This window comes from Euprymna scolopes, chromosome 21 (assembly GCF_053919585.1).
Source record: "Euprymna scolopes isolate OS-2025 chromosome 21, ASM5391958v1, whole genome shotgun sequence".
Classification (NCBI taxonomy): Eukaryota; Metazoa; Mollusca; class Cephalopoda; order Sepiida; family Sepiolidae; genus Euprymna; species Euprymna scolopes.
Window position 1 is genome coordinate 78,858,294 of NC_136502.1, and position 15,000 is coordinate 78,873,293.

At 34.8% G+C, this 15,000-nt stretch overlaps 1 protein-coding gene across 1 annotated transcript in view; it reads left to right on the plus strand.

The window, feature by feature from the left end:
- The window catches only part of LOC145242521 (protocadherin beta-13-like), a 1,864,148-nt gene that overhangs the window by 408,533 nt on the left and 1,440,615 nt on the right, over nt 1-15,000 (plus strand). The window contains exon 3 of the mRNA XM_080105591.1: nt 1,245-1,326. The gene's annotated coding sequence lies outside the window, so the exon portion shown is untranslated. The remainder of the gene's footprint in view (nt 1-1,244; nt 1,327-15,000) is intronic.

Genomic DNA, 15,000 nt, shown 5'->3' on the forward strand with positions numbered 1-15,000 from the left:
TGATCTACATTAATGATCTTCCAAATCATATCCTTACATCATTTGTAGACATTTATGCTGACGACACTACCATTTATGGTACCACATCTAAGACAGTAAACGACCAAGTTCTCTCCAATTCTCTCTCCTCTGATCTTGAGCACGTAGTACAATGGGGAAAGGAGTGGTTGGTTACTTTTAATGCATCTAAAACCAAGCTTCTCTCTTTACATCATCAACATTCTAATCCACATTTGTCATCAATTGAAATGAATGGCTCTCGTCTTCAGGAGGCCTCAAGTTTTGACAAGCTTCTGGGCTTGACCATTACTCCTGATCTTAAATGGAACACGTATATCAAATCTGTTGCCAAGGCCGCTGGAAAAATGGTGGGATCTTTCTATCGATCCAGTAGATATCTCACTGCTGATGCTATTCTCTACCTATATAAGAGCCAGGTACGTCCAAGGATGGAATACTGTTGCCACATCTGGGCAGGAGCTGCTAGAAAGGACTTGTCCTGCCTTGATAGAGTTCAAGATAGACTTCGTAGCCTCGTAGGAGATGTCCTTTTCTCCTCCTTGCAACCTCTATCTCACAGAAGAGATGTTGCGAGTTTGTCTCTGATGTATCGTTATTTTCATGGAAAGTGTTCAACTGAGCTTCAATCTATGGTCCCCCCTCGCCAAACTTTCACAAGAAACACTCGTCTAGCTGTAAACACTATCAATAATTTCCCCCACTCTTTATCTGTGCCTAAACCTAAACGTAGATTCCATGAACAAAGCTTCTTTCTTAGAACTGCACGCCTGTGGAATTGTCTTCCGTTTTCCTGCTTTCCGGCTGACTACAATATGGTTGTCTTCAAGTCTAAAGTAAATAAGTTCTTGATGAGCCGTTCCATATAAGTTATTAAATTTACCAAATTTTCATTACTAATGATTACTATATTGACCAATTTCTACTGTACACTCTTTAACCCTTATCCTTGAGTGGCCTCTGGGCCTTGATAATGTGGTGATGCCTTTGTAAAAAAAAAAAAAAAAAAAAAAAAAAAAAGATATTCGCTTTTCTAAGAACGTCCGTTTGTTCGAACGAAAACAGTCCAGCGATTTGTGTTTATTTGTTCACGCTTTTATGGGTTTATGTTTATGCACGCATGCGCAACTGGAAGTCGTAAACCGGATGTTGAGTTACAACACCCGTTACAAGGTCATTTGAGTTTTATAATTATATAGATTATCTGCTCTTTTTTGTACTTCCAGTTTCTGATCCGCAGAGGAGACGATGGTGACAAGCAAGATGTGGTTCCTTCTGATTAACGAATACCTTTCTCTCAGATAACGTGTAAGTCTCCCTTTTCTTCGTGTTGAGAATAATTGTATTATCCACTTGACAATGTTTTATTGTACAGACAAATGGACAGCATAAATGGGAAGTAAAAAAAAGTAGACAATCTTGACTATAACCATATGCTCTAATACAAACGTTTAAATGGTCATTATTATTGATGAAGTGTCTGCCTAATATTTATAACTATATATATATTTTTTATGGGGTAAAATTGTTTATGTGAGGTTTAATGGTGAGAGCGTGAACTTCTTGTGCTTTTCAAGTTTTTTCGGGCAAAGCCGATTCATAGGTTTCTCTTGTTAGATATTTCTGTTTGGAAAAAGATTTATCCCCACTGCAAATCAATATTTTACTTTTTGTTTGTTTTGTTTTGTTCTTCAGATTGAAATCAAATATATAATTTCCAATGGAAAATAATTTTTCAAGTTAAACATTAAAAAATAACAATTTAATTAATAGACTATCTTCAAGATTCGGGTGTTACTCGAAGATAAAGATTAGAGAAATTGTCAGCTGAACAATGGTCGCCACAACAAGAGGATTGAGAACAATAGGTAAGAATGGACTGAAGATTATCAAGATGAATAATTGATTATCCAAAAATACAGCTCAACAAATATCTGTTTGCATTAGACTTAAAGGCAATCGTCTTTTAATCAGCTTGGAAGCAAACTCATTGTATTCTGCTTGTATTCTGAGGGGATATTATTGGAAAGAAACTTTGTTTATGGAAATTCTGTTTTTTTTTTGTTTTTTTTTTTATTTACTAGGTGAGCAACATCTCTTCTGTGTGCAAGAGGCCGTAGAAAATAGAAAAGATCATCTCCCATTAGTGTTGAATTTTTACTTTATCGAGGCAAGAAAAGGTGTCCCGGGTGGCACCTGTTTGGAATAGTTACATCGATATATGCAATTTCAATTCAAAACAAAGCTCTACTCGAAATTTAAAAACAAGCTCTACTAAAAAGTTTTACTCAAAATTTAGCATCTGTCTCTGCTCCAAATTTAAAAACAGTCTTGATACTAGATTTAAGAAGCAGCTCAGCTCTAAAATTAAGCTCAAGTAAAACCTCAGAGGCTGTAGTTATGAGACAATTGAAAAGATGAAAGAGGCTCTAATGAGGGTCATTGACATGCTCATGTAAGAGCACTTCCATTGGGCCTTCCAGAATGTACGGTACAACAAGTGCATTGCAGCCGGAAGATATTACTTCAAAGTAGACTAGAGTTTTATGTATATACTAGCATGGGTGCCCGGCGTTGCCCGGGTATTTGGAGATGTATGTTGAGCAAAAAAAAAAAAATGGTAAATTTTTTTAACTTTGACCTTTATTATGACCCCTTAAAATTTACTGCTTTGGGCTTAAATAAAGTTATTAAGTTAGATACATGTCCAAGGAACCTATATCTAAAGTTTCAAGTGTTTAGACCAAAAATTGTCGGAGGAGTTTGGTAGAGTTCTCAAGGGTTAAATCGTTGAACTTTGACCACTTAATCGCCAAATTTCTGTCCAAATACCAATCACATCGATTTTCCCAAATCTCAGTACCCTGTATATCAAATTGCGAGTCTGTAGACTTAAAATTGACAGAGTTAATGCGTAGCGAAATGTACACACACAGACACACAGATAGACATATACTTTCACTTTTATAGATATATAGACTATCAATAAAAGTGTAACTATGAAAAAAGTCTGGAAACTTATTGAAGCCATCTCGTAAATAGTTCAATTCCAAACAATATAAAAGTTAAAATTTAAAAAGAGGCTTAACTCTAGACATGAGAAGTCGTTCAACTTCAAGCTTAATAAACGGCTCAACTCCAAATTTAAAATATTTAATTATAAAATAACAAATTTTATTCTTATTCTAATTGCAACTCCTTTCTTTAATCAATCCACTATCAATGTTGGTATTCATTGCCAATCACTTATAATTCATGTAACTTGTTCTCAACTTTAACCAAGATAATTATGAGTAAATTCCATACAAGTTTGGAATAAATTTTTTTTAAAACATCTTATTGGTCACTCAAAATGACTAATTGGATTAGGAGATGGCATAATTTTAACCCCCTTAATTAATTATTTCCACAGGAGCATAATTTTATGTGAAACACTAAATTTTTCTTTTTTTTAATTTGAATGTGGTCTTTTTCAATTTGAGATGCGACCTTTTTACTCTTTTTTTTATTTCTCGTGACAGTTTTACTATTTTATCTTCCTTTTTTTCATATTTTTTCTTTCATTTTTAAAGATTTCTTTTCCATCCACTTCTACGTTAATTTTTCTCTAATCTCATCTTCCTCTTTAGGATTTGTTTGTTTCATCATTTGCCATCTTTATTATTTCTTCCCCTCCCACTGCATCCTTTATTCCATCTCTTCTCCGTTAGTTTCGCCCTTTCCTCTTGCTCTTAGCTTTTTCTCTCTTCATCCATGTTGGATACCAACCGCACCATCTTTCTTGGCAAATTCCCAATCTCAACAGTCGAGAGCAGACGATAGGTGGCTGTGTGAGACCGGGGTCAATTAAAAAGGTATGTACGGATCAAGAGGTTTCAAAGCCTCAAATATGGATTCTTCTAAAAGTAGGGCTTATTATTTTTTGAAAAATCTATTTTCCAATTTTTACTTTCTTTTATTTTGTTTTGTTTCGTCTTTTGGCTTTGTTTCTCTTTGTGTATCGTCAGAAATTCTTTCAACCAGTTTTGTTCTTTCCAATAAAAGCCTACAAACGAAGTTACATATTTGAATAAAGCAAATTTTACCCAGCTGTTTCCATTCTCATTGCGTTGATAGATTCTTCCATCATTTATTTATTTTTTGCTTTATCACCAACCCACTTTAAAAAACATAATTTAAAAAAAAAAAAAGAAGTTTTATGCCTTTAAGCTCGTCTTATTTGGCTGCTGAAGAATCTGCAATCGGGACTCAGGGGAAAATATAAAAATATGAAAGAGGTTAAATAATTGAAATCAAGGGAGATAACCAGATTTAGTGAAATGGTTTTTTTCTGTCGTCAATTAGAAATAATAGCAGTAAATTTCTCCAACTCTCATTGTTTCATTTTCTTTTCGATATTTTTTTACAAGGGTGTAACCAGTTATCAAGGCTCAAAGGCCACTCGAGGATAAGGGTTAATGGAAGTTATCAGAACAACAGTGAAGTAATTATTATCAGTGGGAATTTACTATAATTTTATTAAAGGGACGGCTCACCAAGAACTTGTTTACATTGGACTTTAAAACAACCATATTGTAGTCAGCTGGAAAGAAGACCAGCGGAACAGAGTTCCATAGGCCAGTAGTTCTAGGAAAGAAGCTTTGTTCATGGAATCCATGTTTAGATTTACGCACAGATAGAGAGTGGCGGGAACTGTTGATAAGTGGTTGTAGCTAGACGCATGTTTTTTGTGAAAGTTTGACATTGTAGCTCAGATGAGCAGTCACTATGAAAACAACGATGGAGCCAAGACAGACTAGCAACGTCTCTTCTGTGGGAAAGAGCTTGCAGGGAAGAGAAAAGGGTATCACCTGCCAGCTTTCGAAACTGGTTTAAACTCTGTCAAGGCAACTCTTGCCCAGATGGGGAAACAGTACTCCATTCTAGGACGTGCTTGACTCTTATACAGACGATTATAGTCTAGCCTGTTTAGTGACACTATTAGAGTTCGATTGTTTTGTTTTACAGTATATCAACTCTTTTTTGGGCTTCTTTAATGATAAATTCATCCATTTATATAAAATTTTGTATGCTTTAAGCTCTTAATATCTTCTAATATTTATAAATTAATGTTGTGGTGGCACCCACTCATTTGCATATGTGGATAATATTACACATAAATAACAAGACTCAGTTAGTCTGAGTGTGTGTTAACCAGAAGCCACCGAAGGCTGAGCCGAGAGTAGATATGTTCTCCAGCCAAGACTCTCTTACTTGACAACCATTATGTAAATATACTGTGAATATACTTTTTCTAATACACTTCTTATTGATCTACCTTTGTTTGTTGAGTCTTCATTTGTATTGCCTTATACGTTAGTTGGTTCAACCTGCAAATATAACAGTTGGCGACGAAGATGGACGTGAAATATAACAGTTGGCGACGAAGATGAACGTGAAATATAACAATTAATTAATAAGTTTATAGGTATGTACTTTGTAACTAAAGTGAACCTTAAAGTAATATCAGCTATTGTGTTAATCCATACTCGCCCAATGCTCCCAAAGTCCTCATAAAGTCATCAAACAAATGTCACTCATAGAATCATTGATATAACTCTTTCTGTATTTTTACCATATTTGGTACAAAAAAACTCCAGTCTATGTCTAACTTGTCCACCCAGTTGGTCTTGAATGTTCAACAATCTTTGTTTGTATTAGTTAGATCATTTGGATTACTGTTCTCATTATGGATGTTATTCACACAACGTTTCGGCTGATGTAACCTCCAATATTCTTCAGGTGCGTTTTAATCAGGATAAATTCTAAAAATTTAATGGATTAAAAGACATTCTCATATCTTTTTTCTTGTCTTAAACACTTGATGATTATAATCAACTTTTAAAATATCTAACTACACATTTTTTGTCATTTTAATATTTAAATATATATATAAAATTATTTCCACAGCCAAACAACCTCGCAGCCCACAAGAACCATGACAGCCAACAAACCGGAAGTCCATGGCTCGAGCTTCGTCCTCATTTGGACTAATCAATTAGATATATCCGAACCTGGAATTCGAAACCTGAGCCTCTTACATGTGAGGCAAGCACTCTGCCAACTGAGCAAACGCCCCGCACACAAGAAATTCAACAAGAAACATCGATTTGGGGTTATGAGCTGGTTGGATGATTGCTTCGCTTGTCAAGATGAAGTAGGTTCATTCCACTGTCGGGTTTCAAGCGGTTTGCTTAATCTGTGTTAGTTAATAGAATTTCTTGTGTGCGGGGCATTTGCTCAGTTGGCAGAGTGCTTGCCTCATATGCAAGAGGCTCGGGTTTCGAATCATGGGTTAGGATATGTCCAACTGATAAGCCCAAATGAAGGCGAAACTCGAGTCTTGGACTTCTGGTTTGTTGGCTGTCATGGCTCTTGCGGGCTGTGACGTTGTTTGGCTGTGGAAATAATTATATAATCTCTCACATTCTGAACATTATATATATATATATATATACATACATATATATATATATATGCTAGACTACCTGCGACTCGTTGGGTCAGTATATGTTATAGCTAGCTATGGAATATTAAGTATACAGAATTAATGTACAAATGCGCAAAAATTGAATGCACATCCACGAAAATAATACGAAAAAAGGGGTGTAATCTGTTGAAAAAATACAAGGAGGGTGTGCAGTGTACATGACCACCCTGTGCGTGTGTGTGTGTGTGTGTGTGTGTGTGTGTGTGTGTGTGTGTGTGTGTGTGTGCTAACAACCCTAAAAATATCGGGAAACAATAACTTAAGTAATATTTAACGGTGAGACCTTTTCAAAACAAAACTTAGTACTTGCACAGAATTTGAACTAGGCGTGACTAACTGGCCACCCGTATGGGCAAGCTGATTTGAGTAATTTTGTTGTTTTTTTTTTAACCATTAGAATATATAAAAGACATTAAATCGTAAACCTTTGTTTTGTTTCTGTTTGAGAACAATTTCAACTTGCAATAAAAAATACAAATAAAATTCGTAAAATGCCAATGAAAAAAAAAGCAGAAAGGATTTAGTTTTGTTTTTATTTGCATATTTTATTATATGGAAAAATGCGCGCATGAAAAGTAATATTCTTAAGATTTTATTAAACCTGGAAAAGTAAAGGACAAGAAATTCAACCTGGAAAAGTAAAGAACAAGATATTCTAGTAAAGTAAAAAATAAGAATTTTTTAGACTTAAAATATTGCAGCTAAAAATAAAATTTGAATATTGATAAATATTTTATTTATTATTTGCATATGTTGTTGTTTATTGTTGAGTTAGAAAGGGTGTCAGTCGCTGGATTGAACTTATTTCCCCCCTATTATTTGCATATATTTATGTAGTGAAAATTGTTTGAATAAAATTAATTCATTAGTTAGTTAGTTAGTAGATGGAATTAATAATTTTATAATTTACATAAAAATTAATAATTTTATTATATCATAATTAGGATCATTTAATTCTTTATAACTCAACAATAAACAACAACATATGCAAATAATAAATAAAATATTTATCAATATTCAAATTTTATTTTTAGCTGCAATATTTTAAGTCTAAAAAATTCTTATTTTTTACTTTACTAGAATATCTTGTTCTTTACTTTTCCAGGTTGAATTTCTTGTCCTTTACTTTTCCAGGTTTAATAAAATCTTAAGAATATTACTTTTCATGCGCGCATTTTTCCATATAATCCATGATTTTTCCAGGCATTGCTATTGTATTAATATATAAATTTATAATATTTATTAATGATTGTCAAAAAAAATTAGCTCTCAAACACACATTTATGCAATATTTATCATTCAATCACAGTAGTTCCGAGCCAGGATCTCTACCTTGACTGCGGTTAATGAATTCGTGATCTGTATAGAGCATAAACTAACAAAAAAGAATATGGCACTCGGTGTCTTTTTAGATATCGTTGGAGCTTTTGACAACATACCCTTCAGTAGTATGTTCAAGTCGCTATGAGAACTCAATGTGCCACCAGTACTCATCCGATGGATTGAGTATATGGTGAGGCACAGAACAGTTCAAGTAGAACTACTGAGGGCAACTGTTAAAAGGGAAGTAGTTAAATGAAACCCCCAAAGTGGGATTTTATCACCTTTACTATGGAACTGTATGCTGAATCCTCTTTAAAAGGAGTTTAAAAATAGGAATATTTATGCCCAGGCTGATGCTGATGACATCGCAGTGCTGGTCGCGGGTTCAAAAGCATCATTGGTCAGACGCATTGCCAAAATGGGATTACATTTTTCATCAAATATGATAACGAAAAATTTGAGTTCATTCAAAGAATATGTATATCATAGAATTCACTAATATTTTTAATCGATAAATTCACCATTTTTTGCTATAAAATCATAAGGAGAGTTAAAAATAAATTAGTTATTAAAAAAAAGTTCGGTTTTTTAATTATAAAAAAAAACGATACACGGGATTGAACCTAAAATCTTTCCACCAACCCCCGGTATTCCAACCGTTACACTAACATGTCATATTGGCCAAATCGCAGTAAAATATATTTATATACAAAAAAAGTTATGCAAAATAAAAAAAGCGTTAGTCACTTATGTACTTACTCTCCTGTTTGTGAAGCCACATATTTTGTAACTTTTTTTCTACTGAACCAATTTTCGAAAAAAAATTTTCAAAATGTAACTAATGAGGTGTTCTATCCAACTATATAACCTGTTTGAAATTTGGTTGCGAACCGAATTAGTGGTGGGGGTTTGAATGTGTCTCGATTCATTCAATTTCGGACTTAAGCATATATTCAACCACGGTAGTGGTTGAATGATACGCCAAAAAATCGTCGATTAAAAATAGCTTTCATGGCTTTGTTTTAAGGTTTTTATGTAATTACGCACGTGCAGAATTTTTCAAACACGGTTATATATATATATATATATATATATATATATATATATATATATATATATATATATATATATATATATATATTCTTTGTCTGTTCCAGTTTTTCTTAATAACTACTAGGCTGACATTGCTGAAATTTTGTATAGATCCTTGTTATGATAAGATGTAGTAAACATTATAATATTATAGTAGAGTTTTATAGGATCCGTTTGATGCTTAGTTGGAAACTAATAGGGATTAGTCACCATAGTACTGCATTTACTATAGAAATTTGGCACTCGTTCTAAGTTAACAGGCTATAATTTTTTCTATTTTTTTAACAGAATAAAATGTATATATATATATATATATATATATATATATGTAGTAAGTTATGAAAATATATATGGCAATTAAGCTACACAGAATATTCCGCATGTCATTCTCATGAGAATTAGTTAGGCTTACCTTATATTTTCATAACTTACTACCTAGGTCTACGTATTATTTTCGTGGATGTGCATTCAATTTTTGCGCATTTGTACATTAATTCTGTATACTTACTATTTCATAGCTAGCTATAACATATAGTGACCCAACAAGTCACGGGTAGTCTAGTATATATATATATATATATATATATATATATATGCACAACATTTAAAAAAGTATCTGTTATGATATGCTTCAAATCTGCACCTCTGTGCTGCATATCGACCTGGATAGATACATATATGCACACAATAACTAATACTGTCTTTATATAAAAGGTACCAGACGGACTGTGTCAAAGATACCGAGGATTTTGCACATTGTATTCAGAATAGATGATAATCAATCATTTAATATCAATAAACCAAAAACTCTTGAACATTCATGACTGAAAATTGCTGGTCAAGTCAGGCATGAACTGAAATTTATTTGTACAAAATATGATTGGATTCCATTAGCAGCATTTTTAAAACGGCTCGTCTTTTATTAACACCATCCTCATAAAAATTAGCCTCATTGCAATCGTCATTGATTTGTTATTTTAAATAAAGTGACCAGCAACATTTTTAAAACTTTACTTCAGCTGCTCCTGATGTTATATACGGAATGACTTCCCTTAGCTTATGCAATTTTTTACACACACTCGTTAACCGAATGATAATGAAGACAGCGTTCATATTACTTGGATCCAGGGTTCGAATCATTCAAACAGCGGTACGGTTTCATACTGACAGATATAGAAAATATGAAAGATATATATATATATATATATATATATATATATATATATATCCATAAAAGTGAACGTGTCTGTGTGTGTCTTTCCAACGCAATAACTTTGTCAATTTTAAGTCTACAGACTCGCAATTTGATATACAGGGTACTGAGATTTGGAAAAATCTTTGTGATCCGTTTTTGGCCAGTAATTTGGCTGTTTGGGAGTCAAACTTCAACGATTTGACCTTTGAGAACTCTACCAAACTCCTCCGACAATTTTTGGTCTAAACACTTGAAATTTTAGATATAGGTTCCTTGGACATGTATCTAACTTTATAACTTTATTTAAGCCCAAAAGAATAAATTTTAAGGGGTCATAATAGGGGTCAAAGTTTAAAAAAATTGACCGCTTTTTTTTTTTTTTTGCTCAACATACACCTCCAAACACCCAGGCAACGCCGGGCACTCATGCTAGTATATATATATATATAATTTTTTTTTTTAAAGTAACAATAAATAAATAATGTTGAGCATTCATGACTGAAAATTGGTGGACAAGTCGGGCATAAATTTATTTGTACCAAATATGAGTGGATCCCGTTGGTGGCATTTTTTTTTTAAAGAGGTTCACCTTGTATTTACACCGTCCTTATAAAAATTAGCCTCATTGTAATCGCCATTGATTTGTTACTTGAAATAAAGTGACCAGAAACATATTTTTAACTTTACTTCAGATGTTATGTACAGAATGACTTCCCTTAGAGTTATGGAATTTTTTACACACACACACACACACCGAATGTTTATGAAGAAGACCGGGTTCATAATACTTGGATCCAGGGTTCGAATTATCCCAACAACGGTACGATTTCATATTGATAAATGTAGAAAATGTAAAACTTTTGCATTGTAAGGCAAAGAGAAGAGTTTTCCGTTCGATAGCCAATCTGTAGAAGTCCCTCGGCCTAACGTTTACAGGGCATATGAACTGGAATAGATACATTGAGAGCATTGCCAAGGCTGCTACAAGGAAGGTTGGCTCCCTCTACTGTGCTAGAAAACTACTTACGCCTGACAGTATCTTATACCTCTAAAAAGCCACCATTCGCTGATGCATCTGTTGCTTGTCTCTCGCTCCTGGACAGGGTTCAAAAGAGAGTCGCTAACCTGATAGGTCCTGAACTGTCATCTAGGCTTTAGCTTCTGTCCCATCGACGAGATGTTGCATCCCTCTGCCTGTTCTACAAATACTTTAATGGTGAATGCTCTGACGAACTGCAAACACTTGTACCTCCCCGACGTAACTACCCCCGACAAACCCGACAAGCTACTAAGTCTCATCCCTTTACAGTAGAGATCCCTAGGTGCAAGAAAGCCTTTTACTCCAATAGTTTCTTCCCCAGAACTGCAGGTCTTTGGAACTCGCTTCCGGGATTCTGCTTTCCCAACTGCACTGATATGCAGAAGTTCAAGTGTAATGTTAACAAACATCTTTCTACTCATCTCCCTTCATAATGACCCCACTAATTAAGTCCCTGATAGTAGCCCCCTGCTTCAAAATGGCACTGTGCCTTGTTTGGGGTGAAAATTGAATAATAAAAAAAGGTAAAAGACTGCATTACTGATATTTGGTGCACAAGTCATAAAATATAGTTTGATTGCAGAAAGTATTATGGATGTTATTCACGATTAAATAGGTGTCATTTTCTGAGTCATCCTGCACATTTAAGGACTTCAAGTAAAAATTACAATGGACGATTCAAACACTATTTTAAAACAATTACTACAACATTTGCAACTGTAGTTGAAACTACAAACAATATTGGAAGATCAAACTAACCCTTCAGGGATTTTAATGTTGGAAACATTAGCATATACACTCTATTTTTCACTGTCGTACTACGAAGAGCAAAGATGCCATTCTTAGTATGTCGAGGATTCATTCTCAATAATCAGTTCGATAGAAGTAAATAATTCTAACTGATGATAGCTTTTTTTTTCTGTCGGGCTGAAATATGGTTTTGGGTAGTCCTAAAAGGTCCACCTTCTCAGGTGTTGTCTCCCTTTATTGGGGTAAAGTAAGTTTATTGCTTACAGCTTGAGGTGCCCTCGTCGAGGAATACGGATGAGGCTAGCTAGACATTTTTGTGCGATCAGTGTGCTCTTCCTTAAGGAGTGTTGGCTCAACTCTCCCCCACTTTCTGACCTTGTATCACATCTTCCTGCGGTGGAAAGGAAGTAAATATCAATAGCAAATGCTATTGTTGAATGTAATCATAATCGCAAAGAAATCAAACTTCTGAAGTATATTTTACAATGTACAAATTCTAACTGATGATAGCTTTTTTTTTTCTGTCGGGCTGAAATATGGTTTTGGGTAGTCCTAAAAGGTCCACCTTCTCAGGTGTTGTCCCCCTTTATTGGGGTAAAGTAAGTTTATTGCTTACTGCATCAGTGTTGGGATGATTAGTCGGAATCGGAAAAATTAGCGCCTATTTTCCGATGTCAAAAACGATTCTTTTAATTGTTTTTATTTCTTTGTTTTCGTTTCAAACTTAATTTTTCACTGTTCATATTAATAATTCAATGATAAATATTTACTGATTCTAAACTATCAGCAAAACTAAAATGTATATATCACTCCTACAAGTGCATTGTTTATGTTCGCAAAATTATATGCACATATATGGGTTCTTATGGTAATCCGATCCCACCCCCTACAAAAACCAACTTCATATTTACAAATTTTAAAAGAGTTGGAATCGGAATCAGTAATTGTATAAGAATCGGAAAAAAATATTAGAATCGTCCCATCACTGAAAGGTATTTTAAGTGAAAGACAGTCGAGGTTAGATTAACAGTAGATATGTTTGCTTACTGATTCCAAAATGGAGTCATTTGGCACGTAAAGAATTCTGCAATCATACAATGCAGAAGAAGGTCTCGTCTAGGGGAGCCCCATGTTTTGATAAGCTTCTGGGCTTGACCTTTACTCCTGATCTGAAATGGAACACGTATATCAAGTCTGTTGCCAAGGTCGCTGGAAAAATGGTAGGATCCTTCTACCGCTCCAGAAGATATCTCACTGCTGATGCAATTCTCTATCTATATAAAAGCCAAGTACGTCCAAGGATGGAGTACTGCTGCCACATCTGGACAGGAGTTGCTAAAAACAGCCTGTCCTGCCTTGACAGAGTACAAAATAGGCTTTGTGGCTTAGTGGAGGATGCCCTTTTCTCTTCCCTGCAACCTCTCTCCCACAGGAGAGACATTGCGAGCCTGTCTTTGTTTTATTGTTACTTCCATGGCAAGTGCTCGTCTGAGCTCCAATTCCTGGTCCCCCCTCGTCAGTCTTTCATGAAAAACACTTGTCTAACTGAAACCACTGTCAAAAATTTTCCCCACTCTTTATCTATGCCAAAACCAAAACGTAGATTCCATGAACAAAGCATCTTTCTTAGAAGTGCACACCTGTGGAACTCTGTTCCGTTTGCCTGTTTCCCACCTGACTACAACCTGGATGTCTTCAAGTCCAACATAAACAAATTCCTGATGAACCTCCCCCTTAAGTAAGACACTTAAGTGAGACACTTTATCAAATCTCAACACTAACATACTGTATTCGCAATAACCCTTATCCCCGAGTGGCTTCCGGGCCTTGATAAGTGGTGACCACCTTGGAAAAAAAAAAAAGCCAGTAAATATGACGCTCGACAAGATGGTGTTAATACTGATTCACAGTTTTAGTGAACAACTATTTTTTTTTTTTCACACCCTGTATTAATTTTAAGCGTAGCAAAACAAAACACTACAGAGATTTAGTCACTTCTGTCGGCATCCTGAACCACGAATCTGAAAATTTAATCTATAAGATTTATTTCTGGTTTAACTTTTTGTTCACAGCTAATTAGAACGTTGAGATTTAGTGGCGTATTTTAACAAAACTTGAAATAGACACTAAATCAGTTGGCGGTTGCAGAGGAATGTCAAAAAAATACATGATGGGCGAAAATCATTGAGAGGGAAAGACATTGCAAAAGCACAGTTTGTGTGACTGAAGTTTGGGCAGAAAAAGGTATAAACTAAATTCATATTATCGTTGTGATGCGTTCATTATAAACATATACGGTTTTATATCTGTTTTTAATGTTAGCATGTGTCGGACAGCTTTTAGTGATTTACTTACAAATTAACGTATCCCCCAGGTCTTTATGTAACACAACACGGATGCGTGTATGTAAATGCATGCGAAGTGACGTCACTGGTGGGAAGAAATGGACTATATAAAAAAAAAGAAAGAGAACATGAGAGACGACATAACGTTCAAGATCTCGTGAAAAACATGGATGACATTCGCAATCATGTGTGAGACATGAATGACACTCGAAAAAATGATTACGTGAGGGAGAAAATCAAGAAATAGATGTTGTTGCTACAAAGAAAAAGCGAGTTGGAGTTATTTCCTATTCTTGGTCTTGGTTTCCTTTGTGACTGAAACTAGACACAATGTGTGTTGGTTTCCGAACAATGTCACATTTATTTATTCCCTTTTCTCGCAGGTCCTGGATATGACCTTAAACTATATCCAGTAGTGAGGCCCCAGCTTGCGGGCTTTGCGGATTGTAGAGCCACCTTTTAATTACCATTGTTCCCAGGTCCACTCTGACCCGGAGTGGTAGTACCTGTTAGGGTCCCAACTGTGGGTTAAATAGAAACCGACTTGAAAACAACAAATATATTCTATTAAAAAATGTTTCTTCAAAATCTTTGGATTCGGCATTAAATAACCCGAAAAGGGTTGATATGCCGTAGAACAAAAACAACCAACCAACCTTTCTCGCAAATTCGCCATGATCACTTCCTCCCAGAATTTCCTTAGCATGAG